This window comes from Hyperolius riggenbachi, chromosome 1, assembly GCF_040937935.1.
Source record: "Hyperolius riggenbachi isolate aHypRig1 chromosome 1, aHypRig1.pri, whole genome shotgun sequence".
NCBI lineage: Eukaryota > Metazoa > Chordata > Amphibia > Anura > Hyperoliidae > Hyperolius > Hyperolius riggenbachi.
Window position 1 is genome coordinate 217603487 of NC_090646.1, and position 6251 is coordinate 217609737.

At 47.5% G+C, this 6251-nt stretch overlaps 1 long non-coding RNA gene across 1 annotated transcript in view; it reads right to left on the reverse strand.

Annotated features, from left to right (window-relative positions):
* Nucleotides 1–6251, reverse strand: part of LOC137547136 (uncharacterized) — a 61779-nt gene extending 55528 nt beyond the window's left edge. The window contains exon 1 of the long non-coding RNA XR_011026500.1: nucleotides 6221–6251. This is a non-coding gene — a long non-coding RNA (uncharacterized lncRNA). The remainder of the gene's footprint in view (nucleotides 1–6220) is intronic.

Sequence of the window (6251 nt, forward strand, 5' to 3'; positions counted from 1 at the left end):
CAGAACAGGTATACAGTGGCGGGTCCACTGAACAGAACAGGTATACAGTGGCGGGTCCACTGAACAGAACAGGTATACAGTGGCGGGTTCACAGAACAGGTATACAGTGGCGGGTCCACTGAACAGAACAGGTATACAGTGGCGGGTTCACAGAACAGGTATGCAGTGGCAGGATCACTGAACACAATAGGTATGCAGTGGCGTGTTCACTAAACAGGTATACAGTGGCGGGTCCACTGAACAGAACAGGTATACAGTGGCGGGTCCACTGAACAGAACAGGTATACAGTGGCGGGTCCACTGAACAGAACAGGTATACAGTGGCGGGTCCACTGAACAGAACAGGTATACAGTGGCGGGTTCACAGAACAGGTATACAGTGGCGGGTCCACTGAACAGAACAGGTATACAGTGGCGGGTTCACAGAACAGGTATGCAGTGGCAGGATCACTGAACACAATAGGTATGCAGTGGCGTGTTCACTAAACAGGTATACAGTGGCGGGTCCACTGAACAGAACAGGTATACAGTGGCGGGTCCACTGAACAGAACAGGTATACAGTGGCGGGTCCACTGAACAGAACAGGTATACAGTGGCGGGTTCACAGAACAGGTATACAGTGGCGGGTCCACTGAACAGAACAGGTATACAGTGGCGGGTTCACAGAACAGGTATGCAGTGGCAGGATCACTGAACACAATAGGTATGCAGTGGCGTGTTCACTAAACAGGTATACAGTGGCGGGTCCACTGAACAGAACAGGTATACAGTGGCGGGTCCACTGAACAGAACAGGTATACAGTGGCGGGTCCACTGAACAGAACAGGTATACAGTGGCGGGTCCACTGAACAGAACAGGTATACAGTGGCGGGTTCACAGAACAGGTATACAGTGGCGGGTCCACTGAACAGAACAGGTATACAGTGGCGGGTTCACAGAACAGGTATGCAGTGGCAGGATCACTGAACACAATAGGTATGCAGTGGCGTGTTCACTAAACAGGTATACAGTGGCGGGTCCACTGAACAGAACAGGTATACAGTGGCGGGTCCACTGAACAGAACAGGTATACAGTGGCGGGTCCACTGAACAGAACAGGTATACAGTGGCGGGTTCACAGAACAGGTATACAGTGGCGGGTCCACTGAACAGAACAGGTATACAGTGGCGGGTTCACAGAACAGGTATGCAGTGGCAGGATCACTGAACACAATAGGTATGCAGTGGCGTGTTCACTAAACAGGTATACAGTGGCGGGTCCACTGAACAGAACAGGTATACAGTGGCGGGTCCACTGAACAGAACAGGTATACAGTGGCGGGTCCACTGAACAGAACAGGTATACAGTGGCGGGTCCACTGAACAGAACAGGTATACAGTGGCGGGTTCACAGAACAGGTATACAGTGGCGGGTCCACTGAACAGAACAGGTATACAGTGGCGGGTTCACAGAACAGGTATGCAGTGGCAGGATCACTGAACACAATAGGTATGCAGTGGCGTGTTCACTAAACAGGTATACAGTGGCGGGTCCACTGAACAGAACAGGTATACAGTGGCGGGTCCACTGAACAGAACAGGTATACAGTGGCGGGTCCACTGAACAGAACAGGTATACAGTGGCGGGTTCACAGAACAGGTATACAGTGGCGGGTCCACTGAACAGAACAGGTATACAGTGGCGGGTTCACAGAACAGGTATGCAGTGGCAGGATCACTGAACACAATAGGTATGCAGTGGCGTGTTCACTAAACAGGTATACAGTGGCGGGTCCACTGAAGAGAACAGGTATACAGTGGCGGGTCCACTGAACAGAACAGGTATACAGTGGCGGGTTCACTGAACAGGTATACAGTGGCGGGTCCACTGAACAGAACAGGTATACAGTGGCGGGTTCACTAAACAGGTATGCAGTGGCAGGTTCACTGAACACAACAGGTATGCAGTGGCAGGTTCACTGAACACAACAGGTATGCAGTGGCGGGTTCACTGAACAGGTATACAGTGGCGGGTCCACTGAACAGAACAGGTATACAGTGGCGGGTCCACTGAACAGAACAGGTATACAGTGGCGGGTCCACTGAACAGAACAGGTATACAGTGGCGGGTTCACAGAACAGGTATACAGTGGCGGGTCCACTGAACAGAACAGGTATACAGTGGCGGGTCCACAGAACAGGTATGCAGTGGCAGGATCACTGAACAGGTATGCAGTGGCAGGATCACTGAACAGGTATGGAGTGGCAGGATCACAGTACAGGTATGCAGTGGGCTGAGGGCTCACTGAACAGAACAGGTATGCAGTGGCAGGATCACTGAACAGGTATGGAGTGGCAGGATCACAGTACAGGTATGCAGTGGGCTGAGGGCTCACTGAACAGAACAGGTATGCAGTGGCAGGATCACTGAACAGGTATGCAGTGGCAGGATCACTGAACAGGTATGCAGTGGCAGGATCACAGTACAGGTATGCAGTGGGCTGAGGGCTCACTGAACAGAACAGGTATGCAGTGGCAGGATCACTGAACAGGTATGGAGTGGCAGGATCACAGTACAGGTATGCAGTGGGCTGAGGGCTCACTGAACAGAATAGGTATGCAGTGGCAGGATCACTGAACAGGTATGCAGTGGCAGGATCACTGAACAGGTATGCAGTGGCAGGATCACAGTACAGGTATGCAGTGGCAGGATCACAGTACAGGTATGCAGTGGGCTGAGGGCTCACTGAACAGAACAGGTATGCAGCCAGGAAGAAGTTAAGCCTAACTAATCTTTCCCTATATGAGAGACTGCAGCAGCTCGCCCTACTCTCACTAATGCAGGCACACGAGTGGCCGTAATGGCCGCCGCTGCCTGCCTTATATAAGGGGGGGTGGGGCTCCAGGGGCTAGTGTAGCCTAATTGGCTACACTGGGCCTGCTGACTGTGATGTAGAGGGTCAAAGTTGACCCTCAGTGCATTATGGGGCGAACCGAACTTCTTCCGCAAAAGGTTCGCGTGCGGTACCCGCACGCGAACCACCTACGTTCGCGCGAACCACGTTCGCCGGCGAACCGTTCGGCCCAACTCTAGTGACATGTATTATGGGTAGGATGGCACCCTCAGATGTATATTAATCGTATGGCTCATGCTGGGATTGATTCATAGGTTGAGAGGACCCTTGTTTATCATGGTCTAAAATTTTCTTTATTATTTTCTTTTTTCATATAATGTTTTAATGCTTTTTTATGGTATTAATGATTGATAGGTATTAGTGATTGCATTGACTATGAGGTGTTTTTGGTGTAGAATGCTTATAGTGCAATGTATAGAGATATATATGTTAAAACTCTTATACACTTATATTATGTTCCAATCTAAAGAAACAGAGGGTTTTTATGAACTATGTATATATGGTTTTGTTTTTAGTGCTCCCAATTTTATGTTGCCTGAGGAAGCGGGCAGTAGACCTGTGAAACGCGTTGCAAAGTGTTGTTGTGAAGTAAGAATAAATTATGTCGTTTTTGAACGAGTACAAACTGTTTTCTTTGGGGAGGTAAGTCATCCAGTACCCCCCATTTTTAAGTTTTTTAAGCTATAGTGATTTTAATCTATGGACCACCATGAGCTTCATTAATTTTTGTACTGATTCAAGGTACTTAAAGGACTCCCAAGATCAAAGATGAAATCTATCTTTACTTACCTGGGGCCTCTTCCAGCCCCTAGAAGTCTTCTGGGTCCCTAGCCGCAGCTTTGGTGATACCAGAGTGAGTACTGCACCTGAGCAGTAGTCTGCACAGATGCAGTACGCGCCTGATGATGTGGGCACGTTTGCGCACATGCAGCAGACCCACCGGTGAGCTTTACGGGTGGCCAGCGAGACACTGGGGAGCACCAGGGCTGCGGCAATGGTCCCAGAAGAATTCTAGGAGCTCAGCTCGGGATAACCGGCAAGGAGGTTAAATAGATCATCAGTGGGGTTTGTATGGCTAATATACTGGTGAAACCCCTCCCACAGTATGATGTCATGACCACAGTCCTGACAGTTTGCTGTGTGTGAACCTTATTGCATTGTGGGAAATAATGGCTTTTCCCAACTGCCAAGCAAGCCACATCTCCCTCTGTGAATAGAACTCTCAGTAAATGAACATTCTCCACCAGAACTGCGAGGCATAGGAACTCCTCCCCCCTCGCTGTCAACCTCTTGAACTTCCTTTAGGCCATTCCACTGCCAGTGCCCACCTGCTTCACTTTACACCCCCCCCAAAGCTGCAGCTGTTGCTCAATGGATCAACCTATGTACACTGTGTTTCGAACTGTAATCTGTTTATTTTGTTTTAATTTGAACTACTGTTTATAACTATTATTTTGCACACCTGTCGGACAGGATTGACTTATCCAGCATTACTATGTATTCAGAACTGTACCGTTTACATAATTTAATTTTATTTTGCACTCCTGTTATAATAAGTCATTTGCAATGCTGTTTATGCTTGTTCTGTTATCTACATTTCCTATCCTTACTCTTAGTAATTGCATGTGCCAAACCTAATTCTGTGCACGATGCAGTCATACTTGGCGTTGGCGATTACAATACTCCTGATTCTGATCAGATCACCTGGCAGAACTAAAGTTGTGGCCACCAGTGATACATTTCAGAATGCAAATCAGGAAGAGGAAAGATTTTACAATGGGCAAACACCGACTAATTAATCTACCAGGCCCCATTCCATAGCTCCCAACTGTCCCTTTTTCGGAAGGACAGTCCCTTTTTGGGAGCTCTGCACCTCTGTCCTCCTCATTTGTCCCTCTTTCAGGACTTTGTCCCTCTTTCTATGTAAATATATGTATTTCTATACTAAAAATGTGTTTGATTGACTCTAAACTTTATTCCCAACCTTTAAATTGATATATTACTAATTTTAAAATGTTACTATGAAGGAAAATGAACCAGGATAGAAAGGACCAGTGTGGTTTGAATTATAAAACAACATATGTTTCTTATAAAAATCTTTATGGTATGCGTGACTAGAGGCGTGGTGAGGGTGTGGCCAGGGTTGTGGCAGGGCGTGGCTTAAGTATCCCTTTTTCTCATCTCAAAAAGTTGGAAGGTATGCCATTCACACCTAAAACTGTTTTTTCCCGCCCTCCCGGCGCCCTACAGTGTGCTGCGTTTTTGTAAAAAGTGCTTTTCTAAGTGCTTTTTAGAGCGGATTTATAAATCACTCCTAACGCAAGTCAGGAAGTGAACTCTTTGACCCGGAAAAGAATAAATACAATGTATTTATTCTTAAAAACGCTCACGCAATCACTGCACAAAGCGATTTTGAGAGCTTTTTGCGTTTTTATTATACCTTCCATTATAGCAAAAACGCCTCAAAAATGGTACAGGCACCACTTTTCTGAGCGGATTGGAACTGTTCAGCTGTGAACTCTCTCATAGGGGATCCCGTGGGCGATTTAAAAAAACGCCCCTAGTGTGAACTGGCCCTCAATTAATATTGTAAAGTATAAGCAATTGTATTCAATAGGTTATTTTCACGGAGCTAGTCTACTTTAGGGGACCCACCGCAAATCCCCATAGACACTTTCAGCTGGTCTGCAGAAACGGAACAAATGTCCGCTTTCACCTTGTTTAAACCCCCACAAGCCTTATACCCACGGATAGGTAAGCATATCCTGTAACGAACTGTGAGGTTTTCGGTCAAAAAAAAGTTGAAATGGGCTGTGTAGGAGCCGCCGAACGGCCTTCATCTCGGTTCCGTCGGCCATCTTCCTTCTGCTGTGCAGGTCCTTTCTTTCTCCTCATTGGAGGGTTCGTTAGCTGCCGACAGAAGCTGGCACGCCCCCACCTAACAATTCCCTCCAATGAGGAGGAAGAAACGACCTGCAGAGCAGAACAAAGATGGCTGACGGACCCGAAATTGCGGCCGTTCGGCGGCTCCTGTACAGTCAGTTCCAACTTTTTTTTTGACCGAAACCGCAAAATTCGTTAGAGGACCTGCTTAGCTACCCAGGGATATAAGGCTTGTGGAGGTTTAAACAAGCAAACGGAAGACATTTGTTCCGTTTTGCAGCCCAGGTGAAATTGTCTATGGGGATTTGCGGTGGGTCCCCTAAAGTAGACTAGCTCCATTTTCACTACAGTTCCTCTTTAAAAATTACTGTATATCTATCATCTGACAGTAGTGACCCCCAGCGGCCAAGCCAGAATTTGCGCTTAGTCACCAGAACACACCATCCTGTGACGCGTCCTCTTCCCGTCTGAC